The sequence below is a fragment of the Brienomyrus brachyistius genome, unplaced genomic scaffold (assembly GCF_023856365.1).
Source record: "Brienomyrus brachyistius isolate T26 unplaced genomic scaffold, BBRACH_0.4 scaffold55, whole genome shotgun sequence".
Classification (NCBI taxonomy): Eukaryota; Metazoa; Chordata; class Actinopteri; order Osteoglossiformes; family Mormyridae; genus Brienomyrus; species Brienomyrus brachyistius.
The window spans coordinates 2,192,670-2,219,885 of NW_026042330.1; the positions used below are offsets into that span (position 1 = coordinate 2,192,670).

A 27,216-nucleotide genomic window follows, 5' to 3' on the forward strand; every position below is an offset into this window, starting at 1 on the left:
CCCCATAAAGCACAGCGGTGCTCTTGCTCTCGCCGTCTCCTTGCAAAGTCTCTGCTCCGGACAACCGCTAAGAGGCATCTACGTCGTGATCATTGAACATCAAAATCAAGGCGCTGTGCTCTTGCTCTCGCTGTCTCCTTGCAAGGTCTCTGCTCCGGACAACCGCTAAGAGGCATCTACGTCGTAATCGTTGAACATGAAAATCAAGCCGCTTGGTTGCATCTTTTCTTTGGCATAATTTTACTTCTCACATGCTGGTTGAATTATGAGCCAAATGTAGAGCTATTCAGACAGCGAAAACTCAGACTTTGTGGAATGTCACGCATTAGCTCGGTGTGTGAAACTACGGAATAATGGCAACTTGGTTTCACCGGTGTCTTGGTTTTGAAGCTTGGGCCAAAAGCGATAGGCAGGTATGTTTCCACTCGGTTTCGAACCGAGGACCTTTCGCGTGTGAGGCGAACGTGATAACCACTACACTATGGAAACAACTCACATTCAGCACCTTCCTCAACCAAAGGAAATTTTATTTAATCTGATAATTGTCAGTGGCTGATGAAATACCAGCAGCTGGCCTCCTTTGTAATGCCATCATGTCCACTTGCTAGCATCAGTTCTTTCTTCAGACGACTTTAATCAAGCACATGGAAACTGATTTGACCACGGTATAAAATCTCTTCCTCGTACTACACAAGATTCAGAAACACAAAGCAACCGCTGTTTTCATAGCCCATCAGTTAACAAGACTCTTCTCACTATCATAATTGGATTGGTAAGGTATCGTTGCATTTCAGAAGGATCAATGATTTCACACTCAAATTCTGCAAGGTCTCTGCTTCGGACAACCGCTAAGAAGCATCTACGTTGTGATCATTGAACATCAAAATCAAGGCACTTGGTTGCATCTTTTCTTTGCATAATTTTATTTCTCACATGCTGTTTGGATTCTGAGCCAAATGTACAACTATTCAGACAGCGAAAACTGACACTTTGTGGAACGTCACACATTGGGTCGGTGTGTGAGGAATAAGAGTGCTACAGAGCACTTTGGCGAAATGTGCCGTGAAGACAAAATGCCTAGCCAGGTCTGACCTGAAGGGGCACTTGTGAGTATTTCTGTATGACAGAGCGCAAAGCACTACTGTGGGGGGTCCCTGGTGGTCTAGCGGTCAGGATTTGGCGCTCTCACCGCCACGGCCCGGGTTCGATTCCTGGTCAGGGAACTCCAGGGGCGTCTGCTTGGGATTCTTTTTTTTTTTTTTTTTTTTTATCTTTCCCTCCACTTCCCATTGTGACCCTTTTGGTTAGCTTCTGACTTTTGTGACCTAACCGATGTCCTCCCAGCATAGTTGTGCCCTCAGCTTACTTCTCACTCTTCAGTTTTTCACTCCTGGCCACTAAAACGAGCAACAGGGCATTTTCAAGTCAGCTGCACGACAACACAGACGTTCCACCTGCATGGGAGAACACAGCACATTCAGCAGGTCCTATGCGGCCTCTCACAAGAAGGCAGAACGAGTCACGCTGATGTTTTGTTGACGGCGGGACTCTTCATGTTCACGTCTCGGAGGGTCATGGGCTTCTATGCCTCAAGAAGACAGCACCCAGCGTGGGGCTCCAACCCACGACTCTGAGATTAAGAGTCTCATGCTCTACCGACTGAGCTAGCCAGGCCAAGACACAGACGCGAGACCTCAGCACCGGCAACTTTCTGATCTGGTTCTTCTCTGAGAAATGCCTTCTGACTCTGAACCCCATAAAGCACAGCGGTGCTCTTGCTCTCGCCGTCTCCTTGCAAAGTCTCTGCTCCGGACAACCGCTAAGAGGCATCTACGTCGTGATCATTGAACATCAAAATCAAGGCGCTGTGCTCTTGCTCTCGCTGTCTCCTTGCAAGGTCTCTGCTCCGGACAACCGCTAAGAGGCATCTACGTCGTAATCGTTGAACATGAAAATCAAGCCGCTTGGTTGCATCTTTTCTTTGGCATAATTTTACTTCTCACATGCTGGTTGAATTATCAGCCAAATGTAGAGCTATTCAGACAGCGAAAACTCAGACTTTGTGGAATGTCACGCATTAGCTCGGTGTGTGAAACTACGGAATAATGGCAACTTGGTTTCACCGGTGTCTTGGTTTTGAAGCTTGGGCCAAAAGCGATAGGCAGGCATGTTTCCACTCGGTTTCGAACCGAGGACCTTTCGCGTGTGAGGCGAACGTGATAACCACTACACTATGGAAACAACTCACATTCAGCACCTTCCTCAACCAAAGGAAATTTTATTTAATCTGATAATTGTCAGTGGCTGATGAAATACCAGCAGCTGGCCTCCTTTGTAATGCCATCATGTCCACTTGCTAGCATCAGTTCTTTCTTCAGACGACTTTAATCAAGCACATGGAAACTGACTTGATCCCGGTATAAAATCTCTTCCTCGTACTACACAAGATTCAGAAACACAAAGCAACCGCTGTTTTCATAGCCCATCAGTTAACAAGACTCTTCTCACTATCATAATTGGATTGGTAAGGTATCGTTGCATTTCAGAAGGATCAATGATTTCACACTCAAATTCTGCAAGGTCTCTGCTTCGGACAACCGCTAAGAAGCATCTACGTTGTGATCATTGAACATCAAAATCAAGGCACTTGGTTGCATCTTTTCTTTGCATAATTTTATTTCTCACATGCTGTTTGGATTCTGAGCCAAATGTAGAACTATTCAGACAGCGAAAACTGACACTTTGTGGAACGTCACACATTGGGTCGGTGTGTGAGGAATAAGAGTGCTACAGAGCACTTTGGCGAAATGTGCCGTGAAGACAAAATGCCTAGCCAGGTCTGACCTGAAGGGGCACTTGTGAGTATTTCTGTATGACAGAGCGCAAAGCACTACTGTGGGGGGTCCCTGGTGGTCTAGCGGTCAGGATTTGGCGCTCTCACCGCCACAGCCCGGGTTTGATTCCCGGTCAGGGAACTCCAGGGGCGTCTGCTTGGGATTCTTTTTTTTTTTTTTTTTTTATCTTTCCCTCCACTTCCCATTGTGACCCTTTTGGTTAGCTTCTGACTTTTGTGACCTAACCGATGTCCTCCCAGCATAGTTGTGCCCTCAGCTTACTTCTCATTCTTCAGTTTTTCACTCCTGGCCACTAAAACGAGCAACAGGGCATTTTCAAGTCAGCTGCACGACAACACAGACGTTCCACCTGCATGGGAGAACACAGCACATTCAGCAGGTCCTATGCGGCCTCTCACAAGAAGGCAGAACGAGTCACGCTGATGTTTTGTTGACGGCGGGACTCTTCATGTTCACTTCTCGGAGGGTCATGGGCTTCTATGCCTCAAGAAGACAGCACCCAGCGTGGGGCTCCAACCCACGACTCTGAGATTAAGAGTCTCATGCTCTACCGACTGAGCTAGCCGGGCCAAGACACAGACGCGAGACCTCAGGACCGGCAACTTTCTGATCTGGTTCTTCTCTGAGAAATGCCTTCTGACTCTGAACCCCATAAAGCACAGCGGTGCTCTTGCTCTCGCCGTCTCCTTGCAAAGTCTCTGCTCCGGACAACCGCTAAGAGGCATCTACGTCGTGATCATTGAACATCAAAATCAAGGCGCTGTGCTCTTGCTCTCGCTGTCTCCTTGCAAGGTCTCTGCTCCGGACAACCGCTAAGAGGCATCTACGTCGTAATCGTTGAACATGAAAATCAAGCCGCTTGGTTGCATCTTTTCTTTGGCATAATTTTACTTCTCACATGCTGGTTGAATTATGAGCCAAATGTAGAGCTATTCAGACAGCGAAAACTCAGACTTTGTGGAATGTCACGCATTAGCTCGGTGTGTGAAACTACGGAATAATGGCAACTTGGTTTCACCGGTGTCTTGGTTTTGAAGCTTGGGCCAAAAGCTATAGGCAGGCATGTTTCCACTCGGTTTCGAACCGAGGACCTTTCGCGTGTGAGGTGAACGTGATAACCACTACACTATGGAAACAACTCACATTCAGCACCTTCCTCAACCAAAGGAAATTTTATTTAATCTGATAATTGTCAGTGGCTGATGAAATACCAGCAGCTGGCCTCCTTTGTAATGCCATCATGTCCACTTGCTAGCATCAGTTCTTTCTTCAGACGACTTTAATCAAGCACATGGAAACTGACTTGATCCCGGTATAAAATCTCTTCCTCGTACTACACAAGATTCAGAAACACAAAGCAACCGCTGTTTTCATAGCCCATCAGTTAACAAGACTCTTCTCACTATCATAATTGAATTGGTAAGGTATCGTTGCATTTCAGAAGGATCAATGATTTCACACTCAAATTCTGCAAGGTCTCTGCTTCGGACAACCGCTAAGAAGCATCTACGTTGTGATCATTGAACATCAAAATCAAGGCACTTGGTTGCATCTTTTCTTTGCATAATTTTATTTCTCACATGCTGTTTGGATTCTGAGCCAAATGTACAACTATTCAGACAGCGAAAACTGACACTTTGTGGAACGTCACACATTGGGTCGGTGTGTGAGGAATAAGAGTGCTACAGAGCACTTTGGCGAAATGTGCCGTGAAGACAAAATGCCTAGCCAGGTCTGACCTGAAGGGGCACTTGTGAGTATTTCTGTATGACAGAGCGCAAAGCACTACTGTGGGGGGTCCCTGGTGGTCTAGCGGTCAGGATTTGGCGCTCTCACCGCCACGGCCCAGGTTCGATTCCCGGTCAGGGAACTCCAGGGGCGTCTGCTTGGGATTCTTTTTTTTTTTTTTTTTTTTTTGTCTTTCCCTCCACTTCCCATTGTGACCCTTTTGGTTAGCTTCTGACTTTTGTGACCTAACCGATGTCCTCCCAGCATAGTTGTGCCCTCAGCTTACTTCTCATTCTTCAGTTTTTCACTCCTGGCCACTAAAACGAGCAACAGGGCATTTTCAAGTCAGCTGCACGACAACACAGACGTTCCACCTGCATGGGAGAACACAGCACATTCAGCAGGTCCTATGCGGCCTCTCACAAGAAGGCAGAACGAGTCACGCTGATGTTTTGTTGACGGCGGGACTCTTCATGTTCACGTCTCGGAGGGTCATGGGCTTCTATGCCTCAAGAAGACAGCACCCAGCGTGGGGCTCCAACCCACGACTCTGAGATTAAGAGTCTCATGCTCTACCGACTGAGCTAGCCGGGCCAAGACACAGACGCGAGACCTCAGGACCGGCAACTTTCTGATCTGGTTCTTCTCTGAGAAATGCCTTCTGACTCTGAACCCCATAAAGCACAGCGGTGCTCTTGCTCTCGCCGTCTCCTTGCAAAGTCTCTGCTCCGGACAACCGCTAAGAGGCATCTACGTCGTGATCATTGAACATCAAAATCAAGGCGCTGTGCTCTTGCTCTCGCTGTCTCCTTGCAAGGTCTCTGCTCCGGACAACCGCTAAGAGGCATCTACGTCGTAATCGTTGAACATGAAAATCAAGCCGCTTGGTTGCATCTTTTCTTTGGCATAATTTTACTTCTCACATGCTGGTTGAATTATGAGCCAAATGTAGAGCTATTCAGACAGCGAAAACTCAGACTTTGTGGAATGTCACGCATTAGCTCGGTGTGTGAAACTACGGAATAATGGCAACTTGGTTTCACCGGTGTCTTGGTTTTGAAGCTTGGGCCAAAAGCGATAGGCAGGCATGTTTCCACTCGGTTTCGAACCGAGGACCTTTCGCGTGTGAGGCGAACGTGATAACCACTACACTATGGAAACAACTCACATTCAGCACCTCCCTCAACCAAAGGAAATTTTATTTAATCTGATAATTGTCAGTGGCTGATGAAATACCAGCAGCTGGCCTCCTTTGTAATGCCATCATGTCCACTTGCTAGCATCAGTTCTTTCTTCAGACGACTTTAATCAAGCACATGGAAACTGACTTGATCCCGGTATAAAATCTCTTCCTCGTACTACACAAGATTCAGAAACACAAAGCAACCGCTGTTTTCATAGCCCATCAGTTAACAAGACTCTTCTCACTATCATAATTGAATTGGTAAGGTATCGTTGCATTTCAGAAGGATCAATGATTTCACACTCAAATTCTGCAAGGTCTCTGCTTCGGACAACCGCTAAGAAGCATCTACGTTGTGATCATTGAACATCAAAATCAAGGCACTTGGTTGCATCTTTTCTTTGCATAATTTTATTTCTCACATGCTATTTGGATTCTGAGCCAAATGTAGAACTATTCAGACAGCGAAAACTGACACTTTGTGGAACGTCACACATTGGGTCGGTGTGTGAGGAATAAGAGTGCTACAGAGCACTTTGGCGAAATGTGCCGTGAAGACAAAATGCCTAGCCAGGTCTGACCTGAAGGGGCACTTGTGAGTATTTCTGTATGACAGAGCGCAAAGCACTACTGTGGGGGGTCCCTGGTGGTCTAGCTGTCAGGATTTGGCGCTCTCACCGCCACGGCCCAGGTTCGATTCCCGGTCAGGGAACTCCAGGGGCGTCTGCTTGGGATTCTTTTTTTTTTTTTTTTTTTTTGTCTTTCCCTCCACTTCCCATTGTGACCCTTTTGGTTAGCTTCTGACTTTTGTGACCTAACCGATGTCCTCCCAGCATAGTTGTGCCCTCAGCTTACTTCTCATTCTTCAGTTTTTCACTCCTGGCCACTAAAACGAGCAACAGGGCATTTTCAAGTCAGCTGCACGACAACACAGACGTTCCACCTGCATGGGAGAACACAGCACATTCAGCAGGTCCTATGCGGCCTCTCACAAGAAGGCAGAACGAGTCACGCTGATGTTTTGTTGACGGCGGGACTCTTCATGTTCACGTCTCGGAGGGTCATGGGCTTCTATGCCTCAAGAAGACAGCACCCAGCGTGGGGCTCCAACCCACGACTCTGAGATTAAGAGTCTCATGCTCTACCGACTGAGCTAGCCGGGCCAAGACACAGACGCGAGACCTCAGGACCGGCAACTTTCTGATCTGGTTCTTCTCTGAGAAATGCCTTCTGACTCTGAACCCCATAAAGCACAGCGGTGCTCTTGCTCTCGCCGTCTCCTTGCAAAGTCTCTGCTCCGGACAACCGCTAAGAGGCATCTACGTCGTGATCATTGAACATCAAAATCAAGGCGCTGTGCTCTTGCTCTCGCTGTCTCCTTGCAAGGTCTCTGCTCCGGACAACCGCTAAGAGGCATCTATGTCGTAATCGTTGAACATGAAAATCAAGCCGCTTGGTTGCATCTTTTCTTTGGCATAATTTTACTTCTCACATGCTGGTTGAATTATGAGCCAAATGTAGAGCTATTCAGACAGCGAAAACTCAGACTTTGTGGAATGTCACGCATTAGCTCGGTGTGTGAAACTACGGAATAATGGCTACTTGGTTTCACCGGTGTCTTGGTTTTGAAGCTTGGGCCAAAAGCGATAGGCAGGCATGTTTCCACTCGGTTTCGAACCGAGGACCTTTCGCGTGTGAGGCGAACGTGATAACCACTACACTATGGAAACAACTCACATTCAGCACCTTCCTCAACCAAAGGAAATTTTATTTAATCTGATAATTGTCAGTGGCTGATGAAATACCAGCAGCTGGCCTCCTTTGTAATGCCATCATGTCCACTTGCTAGCATCAGTTCTTTCTTCAGACGACTTTAACCAAGCACATGGAAACTGACTTGACCCCGGTATAAAATCTCTTCCTCGTACTACACAAGATTCAGAAACACAAAGCAACCGCTGTTTTCATAGCCCATCAGTTAACAAGACTCTTCTCACTATCATAATTGGATTGGTAAGGTATCGTTGCATTTCAGAAGGATCAATGATTTCACACTCAAATTCTGCAAGGTCTCTGCTTCGGACAACCGCTAAGAAGCATCTACGTTGTGATCATTGAACATCAAAATCAAGGCACTTGGTTGCATCTTTTCTTTGCATAATTTTATTTCTCACATGCTGTTTGGATTCTGAGCCAAATGTAGAACTATTCAGACAGCGAAAACTGACACTTTGTGGAACGTCACACATTGGGTCGGTGTGTGAGGAATAAGAGTGCTACAGAGCACTTTGGCGAAATGTGCCGTGAAGACAAAATGCCTAGCCAGGTCTGACCTGAAGGGGCACTTGTGAGTATTTCTGTATGACAGAGCGCAAAGCACTACTGTGGGGGGTCCCTGGTGGTCTAGCGGTCAGGATTTGGCGCTCTCACCGCCACGGCCCAGGTTCGATTCCCGGTCAGGGAACTCCAGGGGCGTCTGCTTGGGATTCTTTTTTTTTTTTTTTTTTTTTTGTCTTTCCCTCCACTTCCCATTGTGACCCTTTTGGTTAGCTTCTGACTTTTGTGACCTAACCGATGTCCTCCCAGCATAGTTGTGCCCTCAGCTTACTTCTCATTCTTCAGTTTTTCACTCCTGGCCACTAAAACGAGCAACAGGGCATTTTCAAGTCAGCTGCACGACAACACAGACGTTCCACCTGCATGGGAGAACACAGCACATTCAGCAGGTCCTATGCGGCCTCTCTCAAGAAGGCAGAACGAGTCACGCTGATGTTTTGTTGACGGCGGGACTCTTCATGTTCACGTCTCGGAGGGTCATGGGCTTCTATGCCTCAAGAAGACAGCACCCAGCGTGGGGCTCCAACCCACGACTCTGAGATTAAGAGTCTCATGCTCTACCGACTGAGCTAGCCGGGCCAAGACACAGACGCGAGACCTCAGGACCGGCAACTTTCTGATCTGGTTCTTCTCTGAGAAATGCCTTCTGACTCTGAACCCCATAAAGCACAGCGGTGCTCTTGCTCTCGCCGTCTCCTTGCAAAGTCTCTGCTCCGGACAACCGCTAAGAGGCATCTACGTCGTGATCATTGAACATCAAAATCAAGGCGCTGTGCTCTTGCTCTCGCTGTCTCCTTGCAAGGTCTCTGCTCCGGACAACCGCTAAGAGGCATCTACGTCGTAATCGTTGAACATGAAAATCAAGCCGCTTGGTTGCATCTTTTCTTTGGCATAATTTTACTTCTCACATGCTGGTTGAATTATGAGCCAAATGTAGAGCTATTCAGACAGCGAAAACTCAGACTTTGTGGAATGTCACGCATTAGCTCGGTGTGTGAAACTACGGAATAATGGCAACTTGGTTTCACCGGTGTCTTGGTTTTGAAGCTTGGGCCAAAAGCGATAGGCAGGCATGTTTCCACTCGGTTTCGAACCGAGGACCTTTCGCGTGTGAGGCGAACGTGATAACCACTACACTATGGAAACAACTCACATTCAGCACCTCCCTCAACCAAAGGAAATTTTATTTAATCTGATAATTGTCAGTGGCTGATGAAATACCAGCAGCTGGCCTCCTTTGTAATGCCATCATGTCCACTTGCTAGCATCAGTTCTTTCTTCAGACGACTTTAATCAAGCACATGGAAACTGACTTGATCCCGGTATAAAATCTCTTCCTCGTACTACACAAGATTCAGAAACACAAAGCAACCGCTGTTTTCATAGCCCATCAGTTAACAAGACTCTTCTCACTATCATAATTGAATTGGTAAGGTATCGTTGCATTTCAGAAGGATCAATGATTTCACACTCAAATTCTGCAAGGTCTCTGCTTCGGACAACCGCTAAGAAGCATCTACGTTGTGATCATTGAACATCAAAATCAAGGCACTTGGTTGCATCTTTTCTTTGCATAATTTTATTTCTCACATGCTGTTTGGATTCTGAGCCAAATGTAGAACTATTCAGACAGCGAAAACTGACACTTTGTGGAACGTCACACATTGGGTCGGTGTGTGAGGAATAAGAGTGCTACAGAGCACTTTGGCGAAATGTGCCGTGAAGACAAAATGCCTAGCCAGGTCTGACCTGAAGGGGCACTTGTGAGTATTTCTGTATGACAGAGCGCAAAGCACTACTGTGGGGGGTCCCTGGTGGTCTAGCGGTCAGGATTTGGCGCTCTCACCGCCACGGCCCAGGTTCGATTCCCGGTCAGGGAACTCCAGGGGCGTCTGCTTGGGATTCTTTTTTTTTTTTTTTTTTTTTGTCTTTCCCTCCACTTCCCATTGTGACCCTTTTGGTTAGCTTCTGACTTTTGTGACCTAACCGATGTCCTCCCAGCATAGTTGTGCCCTCAGCTTACTTCTCATTCTTCAGTTTTTCACTCCTGGCCACTAAAACGAGCAACAGGGCATTTTCAAGTCAGCTGCACGACAACACAGACGTTCCACCTGCATGGGAGAACACAGCACATTCAGCAGGTCCTATGCGGCCTCTCTCAAGAAGGCAGAACGAGTCACGCTGATGTTTTGTTGACGGCGGGACTCTTCATGTTCACGTCTCGGAGGGTCATGGGCTTCTATGCTTCAAGAAGACAGCACCCAGCGTGGGGCTCCAACCCACGACTCTGAGATTAAGAGTCTCATGCTCTACCGACTGAGCTAGCCGGGCCAAGACACAGACGCGAGACCTCAGGACCGGCAACTTTCTGATCTGGTTCTTCTCTGAGAAATGCCTTCTGACTCTGAACCCCATAAAGCACAGCGGTGCTCTTGCTCTCGCCGTCTCCTTGCAAAGTCTCTGCTCCGGACAACCGCTAAGAGGCATCTACGTCGTGATCATTGAACATCAAAATCAAGGCGCTGTGCTCTTGCTCTCGCTGTCTCCTTGCAAGGTCTCTGCTCCGGACAACCGCTAAGAGGCATCTACGTCGTAATCGTTGAACATGAAAATCAAGCCGCTTGGTTGCATCTTTTCTTTGGCATAATTTTACTTCTCACATGCTGGTTGAATTATGAGCCAAATGTAGAGCTATTCAGACAGCGAAAACTCAGACTTTGTGGAATGTCACGCATTAGCTCGGTGTGTGAAACTACGGAATAATGGCAACTTGGTTTCACCGGTGTCTTGGTTTTGAAGCTTGGGCCAAAAGCGATAGGCAGGCATGTTTCCACTCGGTTTCGAACCGAGGACCTTTCGCGTGTGAGGCGAACGTGATAACCACTACACTATGGAAACAACTCACATTCAGCACCTCCCTCAACCAAAGGAAATTTTATTTAATCTGATAATTGTCAGTGGCTGATGAAATACCAGCAGCTGGCCTCCTTTGTAATGCCATCATGTCCACTTGCTAGCATCAGTTCTTTCTTCAGACGACTTTAATCAAGCACATGGAAACTGACTTGATCCCGGTATAAAATCTCTTCCTCGTACTACACAAGATTCAGAAACACAAAGCAACCGCTGTTTTCATAGCCCATCAGTTAACAAGACTCTTCTCACTATCATAATTGAATTGGTAAGGTATCGTTGCATTTCAGAAGGATCAATGATTTCACACTCAAATTCTGCAAGGTCTCTGCTTCGGACAACCGCTAAGAAGCATCTACGTTGTGATCATTGAACATCAAAATCAAGGCACTTGGTTGCATCTTTTCTTTGCATAATTTTATTTCTCACATGCTATTTGGATTCTGAGCCAAATGTAAAACTATTCAGACAGCGAAAACTGACACTTTGTGGAACGTCACACATTGGGTCGGTGTGTGAGGAATAAGAGTGCTACAGAGCACTTTGGCGAAATGTGCCGTGAAGACAAAATGCCTAGCCAGGTCTGACCTGAAGGGGCACTTGTGAGTATTTCTGTATGACAGAGCGCAAAGCACTACTGTGGGGGGTCCCTGGTGGTCTAGCGGTCAGGATTTGGCGCTCTCACCGCCACGGCCCAGGTTCGATTCCCGGTCAGGGAACTCCAGGGGCGTCTGCTTGGGATTCTTTTTTTTTTTTTTTTTTTTTGTCTTTCCCTCCACTTCCCATTGTGACCCTTTTGGTTAGCTTCTGACTTTTGTGACCTAACCGATGTCCTCCCAGCATAGTTGTGCCCTCAGCTTACTTCTCATTCTTCAGTTTTTCACTCCTGGCCACTAAAACGAGCAACAGGGCATTTTCAAGTCAGCTGCACGACAACACAGACGTTCCACCTGCATGGGAGAACACAGCACATTCAGCAGGTCCTATGCGGCCTCTCTCAAGAAGGCAGAACGAGTCACGCTGATGTTTTGTTGACGGCGGGACTCTTCATGTTCACGTCTCGGAGGGTCATGGGCTTCTATGCCTCAAGAAGACAGCACCCAGCGTGGGGCTCCAACCCACGACTCTGAGATTAAGAGTCTCATTCTCTACCGACTGAGCTAGCCGGGCCAAGACACAGACGCGAGACCTCAGGACCGGCAACTTTCTGATCTGGTTCTTCTCTGAGAAATGCCTTCTGACTCTGAACCCCATAAAGCACAGCGGTGCTCTTGCTCTCGCCGTCTCCTTGCAAAGTCTCTGCTCCGGACAACCGCTAAGAGGCATCTACGTCGTGATCATTGAACATCAAAATCAAGGCGCTGTGCTCTTGCTCTCGCTGTCTCCTTGCAAGGTCTCTGCTCCGGACAACCGCTAAGAGGCATCTACGTCGTAATCGTTGAACATGAAAATCAAGCCGCTTGGTTGCATCTTTTCTTTGGCATAATTTTACTTCTCACATGCTGGTTGAATTATGAGCCAAATGTAGAGCTATTCAGACAGCGAAAACTCAGACTTTGTGGAATGTCACGCATTAGCTCGGTGTGTGAAACTACGGAATAATGGCAACTTGGTTTCACCGGTGTCTTGGTTTTGAAGCTTGGGCCAAAAGTGATAGGCAGGCATGTTTCCACTCGGTTTCGAACCGAGGACCTTTCGCGTGTGAGGCGAACGTGATAACCACTACACTATGGAAACAACTCACATTCAGCACCTCCCTCAACCAAAGGAAATTTTATTTAATCTGATAATTGTCAGTGGCTGATGAAATACCAGCAGCTGGCCTCCTTTGTAATGCCATCATGTCCACTTGCTAGCATCAGTTCTTTCTTCAGACGACTTTAATCAAGCACATGGAAACTGACTTGATCCCGGTATAAAATCTCTTCCTCGTACTACACAAGATTCAGAAACACAAAGCAACCGCTGTTTTCATAGCCCATCAGTTAACAAGACTCTTCTCACTATCATAATTGGATTGGTAAGGTATCGTTGCATTTCAGAAGGATCAATGATTTCACACTCAAATTCTGCAAGGTCTCTGCTTCGGACAACCGCTAAGAAGCATCTACGTTGTGATCATTGAACATCAAAATCAAGGCACTTGGTTGCATCTTTTCTTTGCATAATTTTATTTCTCACATGCTGTTTGGATTCTGAGCCAAATGTAGAACTATTCAGACAGCGAAAACTGACACTTTGTGGAACGTCACACATTGGGTCGGTGTGTGAGGAATAAGAGTGCTACAGAGCACTTTGGCGAAATGTGCCGTGAAGACAAAATGCCTAGCCAGGTCTGACCTGAAGGGGCACTTGTGAGTATTTCTGTATGACAGAGCGCAAAGCACTACTGTGGGGGGTCCCTGGTGGTCTAGCGGTCAGGATTTGGCGCTCTCACCGCCACGGCCCGGGTTCGATTCCCGGTCAGGGAACTCCAGGGGCGTCTGCTTGGGATTCTTTTTTTTTTTTTTTTTTTATCTTTCCCTCCACTTCCCATTGTGACCCTTTTGGTTAGCTTCTGACTTTTGTGACCTAACCGATGTCCTCCCAGCATAGTTGTGCCCTCAGCTTACTTCTCATTCTTCAGTTTTTCACTCCTGGCCACTAAAACGAGCAACAGGGCATTTTCAAGTCAGCTGCACGACAACACAGACGTTCCACCTGCATGGGAGAACACAGCACATTCAGCAGGTCCTATGCGGCCTCTCACAAGAAGGCAGAACGAGTCACGCTGATGTTTTGTTGACGGCGGGACTCTTCATGTTCACGTCTCGGAGGGTCATGGGCTTCTATGCCTCAAGAAGACAGCACCCAGCGTGGGGCTCCAACCCACGACTCTGAGATTAAGAGTCTCATGCTCTACCGACTGAGCTAGCCGGGCCAAGACACAGACGCGAGACCTCAGGACCGGCAACTTTCTGATCTGGTTCTTCTCTGAGAAATGCCTTCTGACTCTGAACCCCATAAAGCACAGCGGTGCTCTTGCTCTCGCCGTCTCCTTGCAAAGTCTCTGCTCCGGACAACCGCTAAGAGGCATCTACGTCGTGATCATTGAACATCAAAATCAAGGCGCTGTGCTCTTGCTCTCGCTGTCTCCTTGCAAGGTCTCTGCTCCGGACAACCGCTAAGAGGCATCTACGTCGTAATCGTTGAACATGAAAATCAAGCCGCTTGGTTGCATCTTTTCTTTGGCATAATTTTACTTCTCACATGCTGGTTGAATTATGAGCCAAATGTAGAGCTATTCAGACAGCGAAAACTCAGACTTTGTGGAATGTCACGCATTAGCTCGGTGTGTGAAACTACGGAATAATGGCAACTTGGTTTCACCGGTGTCTTGGTTTTGAAGCTTGGGCCAAAAGCGATAGGCAGGCATGTTTCCACTCGGTTTCGAACCGAGGACCTTTCGCGTGTGAGGCGAACGTGATAACCACTACACTATGGAAACAACTCACATTCAGCACCTTCCTCAACCAAAGGAAATTTTATTTAATCTGATAATTGTCAGTGGCTGATGAAATACCAGCAGCTGGCCTCCTTTGTAATGCCATCATGTCCACTTGCTAGCATCAGTTCTTTCTTCAGACGACTTTAATCAAGCACATGGAAACTGACTTGATCCCGGTATAAAATCTCTTCCTCGTACTACACAAGATTCAGAAACACAAAGCAACCGCTGTTTTCATAGCCCATCAGTTAACAAGACTCTTCTCACTATCATAATTGAATTGGTAAGGTATCGTTGCATTTCAGAAGGATCAATGATTTCACACTCAAATTCTGCAAGGTCTCTGCTTCGGACAACCGCTAAGAAGCATCTACGTTGTGATCATTGAACATCAAAATCAAGGCACTTGGTTGCATCTTTTCTTTGCATAATTTTATTTCTCACATGCTGTTTGGATTCTGAGCCAAATGTAGAACTATTCAGACAGCGAAAACTGACACTTTGTGGAACGTCACACATTGGGTCGGTGTGTGAGGAATAAGAGTGCTACAGAGCACTTTGGCGAAATGTGCCGTGAAGACAAAATGCCTAGCCAGGTCTGACCTGAAGGGGCACTTGTGAGTATTTCTGTATGACAGAGCGCAAAGCACTACTGTGGGGGGTCCCTGGTGGTCTAGCGGTCAGGATTTGGCGCTCTCAGCGCCACGGCCCGGGTTCGATTCCCGGTCAGGGAACTCCAGGGGCGTCTGCTTGGGATTCTTTTTTTTTTTTTTTTTTTATCTTTCCCTCCACTTCCCATTGTGACCCTTTTGGTTAGCTTCTGACTTTTGTGACCTAACCGATGTCCTCCCAGCATAGTTGTGCCCTCAGCTTACTTCTCATTCTTCAGTTTTTCACTCCTGGCCACTAAAACGAGCAACAGGGCATTTTCAAGTCAGCTGCACGACAACACAGACGTTCCACCTGCATGGGAGAACACAGCACATTCAGCAGGTCCTATGCGGCCTCTCACAAGAAGGCAGAACGAGTCACGCTGATGTTTTGTTGACGGCGGGACTCTTCATGTTCACGTCTCGGAGGGTCATGGGCTTCTATGCCTCAAGAAGACAGCACCCAGCGTGGGGCTCCAACCCACGACTCTGAGATTAAGAGTCTCATGCTCTACCGACTGAGCTAGCCGGGCCAAGACACAGACGCGAGACCTCAGGACCGGCAACTTTCTGATCTGGTTCTTCTCTGAGAAATGCCTTCTGACTCTGAACCCCATAAAGCACAGCGGTGCTCTTGCTCTCGCCGTCTCCTTGCAAAGTCTCTGCTCCGGACAACCGCTAAGAGGCATCTACGTCGTGATCATTGAACATCAAAATCAAGGCGCTGTGCTCTTGCTCTCGCTGTCTCCTTGCAAGGTCTCTGCTCCGGACAACCGCTAAGAGGCATCTACGTCGTAATCGTTGAACATGAAAATCAAGCCGCTTGGTTGCATCTTTTCTTTGGCATAATTTTACTTCTCACATGCTGGTTGAATTATGAGCCAAATGTAGAGCTATTCAGACAGCGAAAACTCAGACTTTGTGGAATGTCACGCATTAGCTCGGTGTGTGAAACTACGGAATAATGGCAACTTGGTTTCACCGGTGTCTTGGTTTTGAAGCTTGGGCCAAAAGTGATAGGCAGGTATGTTTCCACTCGGTTTCGAACCGAGGACCTTTCGCGTGTGAGGCGAACGTGATAACCACTACACTATGGAAACAACTCACATTCAGCATCTTCCTCAACCAAAGGAAATTTTATTTAATCTGATAATTGTCAGTGGCTGATGAAATACCAGCAGCTGGCCTCCTTTGTAATGCCATCATGTCCACTTGCTAGCATCAGTTCTTTCTTCAGACGACTTTAATCAAGCACATGGAAACTGACTTGATCCCGGTATAAAATCTCTTCCTCGTACTACACAAGATTCAGAAACACAAAGCAACCGCTGTTTTCATAGCCCATCAGTTAACAAGACTCTTCTCACTATCATAATTGGATTGGTAAGGTATCGTTGCATTTCAGAAGGATCAATGATTTCACACTCAAATTCTGCAAGGTCTCTGCTTCGGACAACCGCTAAGAAGCATCTACGTTGTGATCATTGAACATCAAAATCAAGGCACTTGGTTGCATCTTTTCTTTGCATAATTTTATTTCTCACATGCTGTTTGGATTCTGAGCCAAATGTAGAACTATTCAGACAGCGAAAACTGACACTTTGTGGAACGTCACACATTGGGTCGGTGTGTGAGGAATAAGAGTGCTACAGAGCACTTTGGCGAAATGTGCCGTGAAGACAAAATGCCTAACCAGGTCTGACCTGAAGGGGCACTTGTGAGTATTTCTGTATGACAGAGCGCAAAGCACTACTGTGGGGGGTCCCTGGTGGTCTAGCGGTCAGGATTTGGCGCTCTCACCGCCACGGCCCGGGTTCGATTCCCGGTCAGGGAACTCCAGGGGCGTCTGCTTGGGATTCTTTTTTTTTTTTTTTTTTTTATCTTTCCCTCCACTTCCCATTGTGACCCTTTTGGTTAGCTTCTGACTTTTGTGACCTAACCGATGTCCTCCCAGCATAGTTGTGCCCTCAGCTTACTTCTCATTCTTCAGTTTTTCACTCCTGGCCACTAAAACGAGCAACAGGGCATTTTCAAGTCAGCTGCACGACAACACAGACGTTCCACCTGCATGGGAGAACACAGCACATTCAGCAGGTCCTATGCGGCCTCTCACAAGAAGGCAGAACGAGTCACGCTGATGTTTTGTTGACGGCGGGACTCTTCATGTTCACGTCTCGGAGGGTCATGGGCTTCTATGCCTCAAGAAGACAGCACCCAGCGTGGGGCTCCAACCCACGACTCTGAGATTAAGAGTCTCATGCTCTACCGACTGAGCTAGCCGGGCCAAGACACAGACGCGAGACCTCAGGACCGGCAACTTTCTGATCTGGTTCTTCTCTGAGAAATGCCTTCTGACTCTGAACCCCATAAAGCACAGCGGTGCTCTTGCTCTCGCCGTCTCCTTGCAAAGTCTCTGCTCCGGACAACCGCTAAGAGGCATCTACGTCGTGATCATTGAACATCAAAATCAAGGCGCTGTGCTCTTGCTCTCGCTGTCTCCTTGCAAGGTCTCTGCTCCGGACAACCGCTAAGAGGCATCTACGTCGTAATCGTTGAACATGAAAATCAAGCCGCTTGGTTGCATCTTTTCTTTGGCATAATTTTACTTCTCACATGCTGGTTGAATTATGAGCCAAATGTAGAGCTATTCAGACAGCGAAAACTCAGACTTTGTGGAATGTCACGCATTAGCTCGGTGTGTGAAACTACGGAATAATGGCAACTTGGTTTCACCGGTGTCTTGGTTTTGAAGCTTGGGCCAAAAGCGATAGGCAGGCATGTTTCCACTCGGTTTCGAACCGAGGACCTTTCGCGTGTGAGGCGAACGTGATAACCACTACACTATGGAAACAACTCACATTCAGCACCTTCCTCAACCAAAGGAAATTTTATTTAATCTGATAATTGTCAGTGGCTGATGAAATACCAGCAGCTGGCCTCCTTTGTAATGCCATCATGTCCACTTGCTAGCATCAGTTCTTTCTTCAGACGACTTTAATCAAGCACATGGAAACTGACTTGATCCCGGTATAAAATCTCTTCCTCGTACTACACAAGATTCAGAAACACAAAGCAACCGCTGTTTTCATAGCCCATCAGTTAACAAGACTCTTCTCACTATCATAATTGGATTGGTAAGGTATCGTTGCATTTCAGAAGGATCAATGATTTCACACTCAAATTCTGCAAGGTCTCTGCTTCGGACAACCGCTAAGAAGCATCTACGTTGTGATCATTGAACATCAAAATCAAGGCACTTGGTTGCATCTTTTCTTTGCATAATTTTATTTCTCACATGCTGTTTGGATTCTGAGCCAAATGTAGAACTATTCAGACAGCGAAAACTGACACTTTGTGGAACGTCACACATTGGGTCGGTGTGTGAGGAATAAGAGTGCTACAGAGCACTTTGGCGAAATGTGCCGTGAAGACAAAATGCCTAGCCAGGTCTGACCTGAAGGGGCACTTGTGAGTATTTCTGTATGACAGAGCGCAAAGCACTACTGTGGGGGGTCCCTGGTGGTCTAGCGGTCAGGATTTGGCGCTCTCACCGCCACGGCCCGGGTTCGATTCCCGGTCAGGGAACTCCAGGGGCATCTGCTTGGGATTCTTTTTTTTTTTTTTTTTTTTTTGTCTTTCCCTCCACTTCCCATTGTGACCCTTTTGGTTAGCTTCTGACTTTTGTGACCTAACCGATGTCCTCCCAGCATAGTTGTGCCCTCAGCTTACTTCTCATTCTTCAGTTTTTCACTCCTGGCCACTAAAACGAGCAACAGGGCATTTTCAAGTCAGCTGCACGACAACACAGACGTTCCACCTGCATGGGAGAACACAGCACATTCAGCAGGTCCTATGCGGCCTCTCACAAGAAGGCAGAACGAGTCACGCTGATGTTTTGTTGACGGCGGGACTCTTCATGTTCACGTCTCGGAGGGTCATGGGCTTCTATGCCTCAAGAAGACAGCACCCAGCGTGGGGCTCCAACCCACGACTCTGAGATTAAGAGTCTCATGCTCTACCGACTGAGCTAGCCGGGCCAAGACACAGACGCGAGACCTCAGGACCGGCAACTTTCTGATCTGGTTCTTCTCTGAGAAATGCCTTCTGACTCTGAACCCCATAAAGCACAGCGGTGCTCTTGCTCTCGCCGTCTCCTTGCAAAGTCTCTGCTCCGGACAACCGCTAAGAGGCATCTACGTCGTGATCATTGAACATCAAAATCAAGGCGCTGTGCTCTTGCTCTCGCTGTCTCCTTGCAAGGTCTCTGCTCCGGACAACCGCTAAGAGGCATCTACGTCGTAATCGTTGAACATGAAAATCAAGCCGCTTGGTTGCATCTTTTCTTTGGCATAATTTTACTTCTCACATGCTGGTTGAATTATGAGCCAAATGTAGAGCTATTCAGACAGCGAAAACTCAGACTTTGTGGAATGTCACGCATTATCTCGGTGTGTGAAACTACGGAATAATGGCAACTTGGTTTCACCGGTGTCTTGGTTTTGAAGCTTGGGCCAAAAGCGATAGGCAGGCATGTTTCCACTCGGTTTCGAACCGAGGACCTTTCGCGTGTGAGGCGAACGTGATAACCACTACACTATGGAAACAACTCACATTCAGCACCTTCCTCAACCAAAGGAAATTTTATTTAATCTGATAATTGTCAGTGGCTGATGAAATACCAGCAGCTGGCCTCCTTTGTAATGCCATCATGTCCACTTGCTAGCATCAGTTCTTTCTTCAGACGACTTTAATCAAGCACATGGAAACTGACTTGATCCCGGTATAAAATCTCTTCCTCGTACTACACAAGATTCAGAAACACAAAGCAACCGCTGTTTTCATAGCCCATCAGTTAACAAGACTCTTCTCACTATCATAATTGGATTGGTAAGGTATCGTTGCATTTCAGAAGGATCAATGATTTCACACTCAAATTCTGCAAGGTCTCTGCTTCGGACAACCGCTAAGAAGCATCTACGTTGTGATCATTGAACATCAAAATCAAGGCACTTGGTTGCATCTTTTCTTTGCATAATTTTATTTCTCACATGCTGTTTGGATTCTGAGCCAAATGTAGAACTATTCAGACAGCGAAAACTGACACTTTGTGGAACGTCACACATTGGGTCGGTGTGTGAGGAATAAGAGTGCTACAGAGCACTTTGGCGAAATGTGCCGTGAAGACAAAATGCCTAGCCAGGTCTGACCTGAAGGGGCACTTGTGAGTATTTCTGTATGACAGAGCGCAAAGCACTACTGTGGGGGGTCCCTGGTGGTCTAGCGGTCAGGATTTGGCGCTCTCACCGCCACGGCCCGGGTTCGATTCCCGGTCAGGGAACTCCAGGGGCGTCTGCTTGGGATTCTTTTTTTTTTTTTTTTTTTTTTGTCTTTCCCTCCACTTCCCATTGTGACCCTTTTGGTTAGCTTCTGACTTTTGTGACCTAACCGATGTCCTCCCAGCATAGTTGTGCCCTCAGCTTACTTCTCATTCTTCAGTTTTTCACTCCTGGCCACTAAAACGAGCAACAGGGCATTTTCAAGTCAGCTGCACGACAACACAGACGTTCCACCTGCATGGGAGAACACAGCACATTCAGCAGGTCCTATGCGGCCTCTCACAAGAAGGCAGAACGAGTCACGCTGATGTTTTGTTGACGGCGGGACTCTTCATGTTCACGTCTCGGAGGGTCATGGGCTTCTATGCCTCAAGAAGACAGCACCCAGCGTGGGGCTCCAACCCACGACTCTGAGATTAAGAGTCTCATGCTCTACCGACTGAGCTAGCCGGGCCAAGACACAGACGCGAGACCTCAGGACCGGCAACTTTCTGATCTGGTTCTTCTCTGAGAAATGCCTTCTGACTCTGAACCCCATAAAGCACAGCGGTGCTCTTGCTCTCGCCGTCTCCTTGCAAAGTCTCTGCTCCGGACAACCGCTAAGAGGCATCTACGTCGTGATCATTGAACATCAAAATCAAGGCGCTGTGCTCTTGCTCTCGCTGTCTCCTTGCAAGGTCTCTGCTCCGGACAACCGCTAAGAGGCATCTACGTCGTAATCGTTGAACATGAAAATCAAGCCGCTTGGTTGCATCTTTTCTTTGGCATAATTTTACTTCTCACATGCTGGTTGAATTATGAGCCAAATGTAGAGCTATTCAGACAGCGAAAACTCAGACTTTGTGGAATGTCACGCATTAGCTCGGTGTGTGAAACTACGGAATAATGGCAACTTGGTTTCACCGGTGTCTTGGTTTTGAAGCTTGGGCCAAAAGTGATAGGCAGGTATGTTTCCACTCGGTTTCGAACCGAGGACCTTTCGCGTGTGAGGCGAACGTGATAACCACTACACTATGGAAACAACTCACATTCAGCATCTTCCTCAACCAAAGGAAATTTTATTTAATCTGATAATTGTCAGTGGCTGATGAAATACCAGCAGCTGGCCTCCTTTGTAATGCCATCATGTCCACTTGCTAGCATCAGTTCTTTCTTCAGACGACTTTAATCAAGCACATGGAAACTGACTTGATCCCGGTATAAAATCTCTTCCTCGTACTACACAAGATTCAGAAACACAAAGCAACCGCTGTTTTCATAGCCCATCAGTTAACAAGACTCTTCTCACTATCATAATTGGATTGGTAAGGTATCGTTGCATTTCAGAAGGATCAATGATTTCACACTCAAATTCTGCAAGGTCTCTGCTTCGGACAACCGCTAAGAAGCATCTACGTTGTGATCATTGAACATCAAAATCAAGGCACTTGGTTGCATCTTTTCTTTGCATAATTTTATTTCTCACATGCTGTTTGGATTCTGAGCCAAATGTAGAACTATTCAGACAGCGAAAACTGACACTTTGTGGAACGTCACACATTGGGTCGGTGTGTGAGGAATAAGAGTGCTACAGAGCACTTTGGCGAAATGTGCCGTGAAGACAAAATGCCTAACCAGGTCTGACCTGAAGGGGCACTTGTGAGTATTTCTGTATGACAGAGCGCAAAGCACTACTGTGGGGGGTCCCTGGTGGTCTAGCGGTCAGGATTTGGCGCTCTCACCGCCACGGCCCGGGTTCGATTCCCGGTCAGGGAACTCCAGGGGCGTCTGCTTGGGATTCTTTTTTTTTTTTTTTTTTTATCTTTCCCTCCACTTCCCATTGTGACCCTTTTGGTTAGCTTCTGACTTTTGTGACCTAACCGATGTCCTCCCAGCATAGTTGTGCCCTCAGCTTACTTCTCATTCTTCAGTTTTTCACTCCTGGCCACTAAAACGAGCAACAGGGCATTTTCAAGTCAGCTGCACGACAACACAGACGTTCCACCTGCATGGGAGAACACAGCACATTCAGCAGGTCCTATGCGGCCTCTCACAAGAAGGCAGAACGAGTCACGCTGATGTTTTGTTGACGGTGGGACTCTTCATGTTCACGTCTCGGAGGGTCATGGGCTTCTATGCCTCAAGAAGACAGCACCCAGCGTGGGGCTCCAACCCACGACTCTGAGATTAAGAGTCTCATGCTCTGCCGACTGAGCTAGCCGGGCCAAGACACAGACGCGAGACCTCAGGACCGGCAACTTTCTGATCTGGTTCTTCTCTGAGAAATGCCTTCTGACTCTGAACCCCATAAAGCACAGCGGTGCTCTTGCTCTCGCCGTCTCCTTGCAAAGTCTCTGCTCCGGACAACCGCTAAGAGGCATCTACGTCGTGATCATTGAACATCAAAATCAAGGCGCTGTGCTCTTGCTCTCGCTGTCTCCTTGCAAGGTCTCTGCTCCGGACAACCGCTAAGAGGCATCTACGTCGTAATCGTTGAACATGAAAATCAAGCCGCTTGGTTGCATCTTTTCTTTGGCATAATTTTACTTCTCACATGCTGGTTGAATTATGAGCCAAATGTAGAGCTATTCAGACAGCGAAAACTCAGACTTTGTGGAATGTCACGCATTAGCTCGGTGTGTGAAACTACGGAATAATGGCAACTTGGTTTCACCGGTGTCTTGGTTTTGAAGCTTGGGCCAAAAGCGATAGGCAGGCATGTTTCCACTCGGTTTCGAACCGAGGACCTTTCGCGTGTGAGGCGAACGTGATAACCACTACACTATGGAAACAACTCACATTCAGCACCTTCCTCAACCAAAGGAAATTTTATTTAATCTGATAATTGTCAGTGGCTGATGAAATACCAGCAGCTGGCCTCCTTTGTAATGCCATCATGTCCACTTGCTAGCATCAGTTCTTTCTTCAGACGACTTTAATCAAGCACATGGAAACTGACTTGATCCCGGTATAAAATCTCTTCCTCGTACTACACAAGATTCAGAAACACAAAGCAACCGCTGTTTTCATAGCCCATCAGTTAACAAGACTCTTCTCACTATCATAATTGGATTGGTAAGGTATCGTTGCATTTCAGAAGGATCAATGATTTCACACTCAAATTCTGCAAGGTCTCTGCTTCGGACAACCGCTAAGAAGCATCTACGTTGTGATCATTGAACATCAAAATCAAGGCACTTGGTTGCATCTTTTCTTTGCATAATTTTATTTCTCACATGCTGTTTGGATTCTGAGCCAAATGTAGAACTATTCAGACAGCGAAAACTGACACTTTGTGGAACGTCACACATTGGGTCGGTGTGTGAGGAATAAGAGTGCTACAGAGCACTTTGGCGAAATGTGCCGTGAAGACAAAATGCCTAGCCAGGTCTGACCTGAAGGGGCACTTGTGAGTATTTCTGTATGACAGAGCGCAAAGCACTACTGTGGGGGGTCCCTGGTGGTCTAGCGGTCAGGATTTGGCGCTCTCAGCGCCACGGCCCGGGTTCGATTCCCGGTCAGGGAACTCCAGGGGCGTCTGCTTGGGATTCTTTTTTTTTTTTTTTTTTTTTTTGTCTTTCCCTCCACTTCCCATTGTGACCCTTTTGGTTAGCTTCTGACTTTTGTGACCTAACCGATGTCCTCCCAGCATAGTTGTGCCCTCAGCTTACTTCTCACTCTTCAGTTTTTCACTCCTGGCCACTAAAACGAGCAACAGGGCATTTTCAAGTCAGCTGCACGACAACACAGACGTTCCACCTGCATGGGAGAACACAGCACATTCAGCAGGTCCTATGCGGCCTCTCACAAGAAGGCAGAACGAGTCACGCTGATGTTTTGTTGACGGCGGGACTCTTCATGTTCACGTCTCGGAGGGTCATGGGCTTCTATGCCTCAAGAAGACAGCACCCAGCGTGGGGCTCCAACCCACGACTCTGAGATTAAGAGTCTCATGCTCTACCGACTGAGCTAGCCAGGCCAAGACACAGACGCGAGACCTCAGGACCGGCAACTTTCTGATCTGGTTCTTCTCTGAGAAATGCCTTCTGACTCTGAACCCCATAAAGCACAGCGGTGCTCTTGCTCTCGCCGTCTCCTTGCAAAGTCTCTGCTCCGGACAACCGCTAAGAGGCATCTACGTCGTGATCATTGAACATCAAAATCAAGGCGCTGTGCTCTTGCTCTCGCTGTCTCCTTGCAAGGTCTCTGCTCCGGACAACCGCTAAGAGGCATCTATGTCGTAATCGTTGAACATGAAAATCAAGCCGCTTGGTTGCATCTTTTCTTTGGCATAATTTTACTTCTCACATGCTGGTTGAATTATGAGCCAAATGTAGAGCTATTCAGACAGCGAAAACTCAGACTTTGTGGAATGTCACGCATTAGCTCGGTGTGTGAAACTACAGAATAATGGCAACTTGGTTTCACCGGTGTCTTGGTTTTGAAGCTTGGGCCTAAAGCGATAGGCAGGCATGTTTCCACTCGGTTTCGAACCGAGGACCTTTCGCGTGTGAGGCGAACGTGATAACCACTACACTATGGAAACAACTCACATTCAGCACCTTCCTCAACCAAAGGAAATTTTATTTAATCTGATAATTGTCAGTGGCTGATGAAATACCAGCAGCTGGCCTCCTTTGTAATGCCATCATGTCCACTTGCTAGCATCAGTTCTTTCTTCAGACGACTTTAACCAAGCACATGGAAACTGACTTGACCCCGGTATAAAATCTCTTCCTCGTACTACACAAGATTCAGAAACACAAAGCAACCGCTGTTTTCATAGCCCATCAGTTAACAAGACTCTTCTCACTATCATAATTGGATTGGTAAGGTATCGTTGCATTTCAGAAGGATCAATGATTTCACACTCAAATTCTGCAAGGTCTCTGCTTCGGACAACCGCTAAGAAGCATCTACGTTGTGATCATTGAACATCAAAATCAAGGCACTTGGTTGCATCTTTTCTTTGCATAATTTTATTTCTCACATGCTGTTTGGATTCTGAGCCAAATGTAGAACTATTCAGACAGCGAAAACTGACACTTTGTGGAACGTCACACATTGGGTCGGTGTGTGAGGAATAAGAGTGCTACAGAGCACTTTGGCGAAATGTGCCGTGAAGACAAAATGCCTAGCCAGGTCTGACCTGAAGGGGCACTTGTGAGTATTTCTGTATGACAGAGCGCAAAGCACTACTGTGGGGGGTCCCTGGTGGTCTAGCGGTCAGGATTTGGCACTCTCACCGCCACGGCCCAGGTTCGATTCCCGGTCAGGGAACTCCAGGGGCGTCTGCTTGGGATTCTTTTTTTTTTTTTTTTTTTTTGTCTTTCCCTCCACTTCCCATTGTGACCCTTTTGGTTAGCTTCTGACTTTTGTGACCTAACCGATGTCCTCCCAGCATAGTTGTGCCCTCAGCTTACTTCTCATTCTTCAGTTTTTCACTCCTGGCCACTAAAACGAGCAACAGGGCATTTTCAAGTCAGCTGCACGACAACACAGACGTTCCACCTGCATGGGAGAACACAGCACATTCAGCAGGTCCTATGCGGCCTCTCACAAGAAGGCAGAACGAGTCACGCTGATGTTTTGTTGACGGCGGGACTCTTCATGTTCACGTCTCGGAGGGTCATGGGCTTCTATGCCTCAAGAAGACAGCACCCAGCGTGGGGCTCCAACCCACGACTCTGAGATTAAGAGTCTCATGCTCTACCGACTGAGCTAGCCGGGCCAAGACACAGACGCGAGACCTCAGGACCGGCAACTTTCTGATCTGGTTCTTCTCTGAGAAATGCCTTCTGACTCTGAACCCCATAAAGCACAGCGGTGCTCTTGCTCTCGCCGTCTCCTTGCAAAGTCTCTGCTCCGGACAACCGCTAAGAGGCATCTACGTCGTGATCATTGAACATCAAAATCAAGGCGCTGTGCTCTTGCTCTCGCTGTCTCCTTGCAAGGTCTCTGCTCCGGACAACCGCTAAGAGGCATCTACGTCGTAATCGTTGAACATGAAAATCAAGCCGCTTGGTTGCATCTTTTCTTTGGCATAATTTTACTTCTCACATGCTGGTTGAATTATGAGCCAAATGTAGAGCTATCCAGACAGCGAAAACTCAGACTTTGTGGAATGTCACGCATTAGCTCGGTGTGTGAAACTACGGAATAATGGCAATTTGGTTTCACCGGTGTCTTGGTTTTGAAGCTTGGGCCAAAAGCGATAGGCAGGCATGTTTCCACTCGGTTTCGAACCGAGGACCTTTCGCGTGTGAGGCGAACGTGATAACCACTACACTATGGAAACAACTCACATTCAGCACCTTCCTCAACCAAAGGAAATTTTATTTAATCTGATAATTGTCAGTGGCTGATGAAATACCAGCAGCTGGCCTCCTTTGTAATGCCATCATGTCCACTTGCTAGCATCAGTTCTTTCTTCAGACGACTTTAATCAAGCACATGGAAACTGACTTGATCCCGGTATAAAATCTCTTCCTCGTACTACACAAGATTCAGAAACACAAAGCAACCGCTGTTTTCATAGCCCATCAGTTAACAAGACTCTTCTCACTATCATAATTGAATTGGTAAGGTATCGTTGCATTTCAGAAGGATCAATGATTTCACACTCAAATTCTGCAAGGTCTCTGCTTCGGACAACCGCTAAGAAGCATCTACGTTGTGATCATTGAACATCAAAATCAAGGCACTTGGTTGCATCTTTTCTTTGCATAATTTTATTTCTCACATGCTG

The 27,216-nt window shown here is 47.2% G+C and overlaps 16 non-coding genes across 16 annotated transcripts; all 16 read right to left on the bottom strand.

The window, feature by feature from the left end:
• Positions 1-416: 416 nt before the first annotated feature.
• trnav-cac (transfer RNA valine (anticodon CAC)) lies at positions 417-489 on the bottom strand. The gene has a single exon. It is a non-coding gene; the product is annotated as a tRNA-Val (tRNA).
• A 1,679-nt stretch (positions 490-2,168) lies between these two features.
• trnav-cac (transfer RNA valine (anticodon CAC)) lies at positions 2,169-2,241 on the bottom strand. The gene has a single exon. It is a non-coding gene; the product is annotated as a tRNA-Val (tRNA).
• Positions 2,242-3,918: 1,677 nt separating this feature from the next.
• On the bottom strand, positions 3,919-3,991 carry trnav-cac (transfer RNA valine (anticodon CAC)). Its single transcript has one exon. It is a non-coding gene; the product is annotated as a tRNA-Val (tRNA).
• A 1,680-nt stretch (positions 3,992-5,671) lies between these two features.
• Positions 5,672-5,744, bottom strand: trnav-cac (transfer RNA valine (anticodon CAC)). The gene has a single exon. It is a non-coding gene; the product is annotated as a tRNA-Val (tRNA).
• Positions 5,745-7,423: 1,679 nt separating this feature from the next.
• On the bottom strand, positions 7,424-7,496 carry trnav-cac (transfer RNA valine (anticodon CAC)). The gene has a single exon. It is a non-coding gene; the product is annotated as a tRNA-Val (tRNA).
• A 1,680-nt stretch (positions 7,497-9,176) lies between these two features.
• trnav-cac (transfer RNA valine (anticodon CAC)) lies at positions 9,177-9,249 on the bottom strand. The gene has a single exon. It is a non-coding gene; the product is annotated as a tRNA-Val (tRNA).
• A 1,679-nt stretch (positions 9,250-10,928) lies between these two features.
• On the bottom strand, positions 10,929-11,001 carry trnav-cac (transfer RNA valine (anticodon CAC)). Its single transcript has one exon. It is a non-coding gene; the product is annotated as a tRNA-Val (tRNA).
• Positions 11,002-12,680: 1,679 nt separating this feature from the next.
• Positions 12,681-12,753, bottom strand: trnav-cac (transfer RNA valine (anticodon CAC)). Its single transcript has one exon. It is a non-coding gene; the product is annotated as a tRNA-Val (tRNA).
• A 1,677-nt stretch (positions 12,754-14,430) lies between these two features.
• Positions 14,431-14,503, bottom strand: trnav-cac (transfer RNA valine (anticodon CAC)). Its single transcript has one exon. It is a non-coding gene; the product is annotated as a tRNA-Val (tRNA).
• Positions 14,504-16,180: 1,677 nt separating this feature from the next.
• trnav-cac (transfer RNA valine (anticodon CAC)) lies at positions 16,181-16,253 on the bottom strand. Its single transcript has one exon. It is a non-coding gene; the product is annotated as a tRNA-Val (tRNA).
• A 1,678-nt stretch (positions 16,254-17,931) lies between these two features.
• trnav-cac (transfer RNA valine (anticodon CAC)) lies at positions 17,932-18,004 on the bottom strand. The gene has a single exon. It is a non-coding gene; the product is annotated as a tRNA-Val (tRNA).
• Positions 18,005-19,684: 1,680 nt separating this feature from the next.
• Positions 19,685-19,757, bottom strand: trnav-cac (transfer RNA valine (anticodon CAC)). The gene has a single exon. It is a non-coding gene; the product is annotated as a tRNA-Val (tRNA).
• Positions 19,758-21,437: 1,680 nt separating this feature from the next.
• trnav-cac (transfer RNA valine (anticodon CAC)) lies at positions 21,438-21,510 on the bottom strand. The gene has a single exon. It is a non-coding gene; the product is annotated as a tRNA-Val (tRNA).
• A 1,677-nt stretch (positions 21,511-23,187) lies between these two features.
• Positions 23,188-23,260, bottom strand: trnav-cac (transfer RNA valine (anticodon CAC)). The gene has a single exon. It is a non-coding gene; the product is annotated as a tRNA-Val (tRNA).
• Positions 23,261-24,941: 1,681 nt separating this feature from the next.
• Positions 24,942-25,014, bottom strand: trnav-cac (transfer RNA valine (anticodon CAC)). The gene has a single exon. It is a non-coding gene; the product is annotated as a tRNA-Val (tRNA).
• A 1,679-nt stretch (positions 25,015-26,693) lies between these two features.
• On the bottom strand, positions 26,694-26,766 carry trnav-cac (transfer RNA valine (anticodon CAC)). Its single transcript has one exon. It is a non-coding gene; the product is annotated as a tRNA-Val (tRNA).
• Between the last annotated feature and the right edge of the window lie 450 nt (positions 26,767-27,216).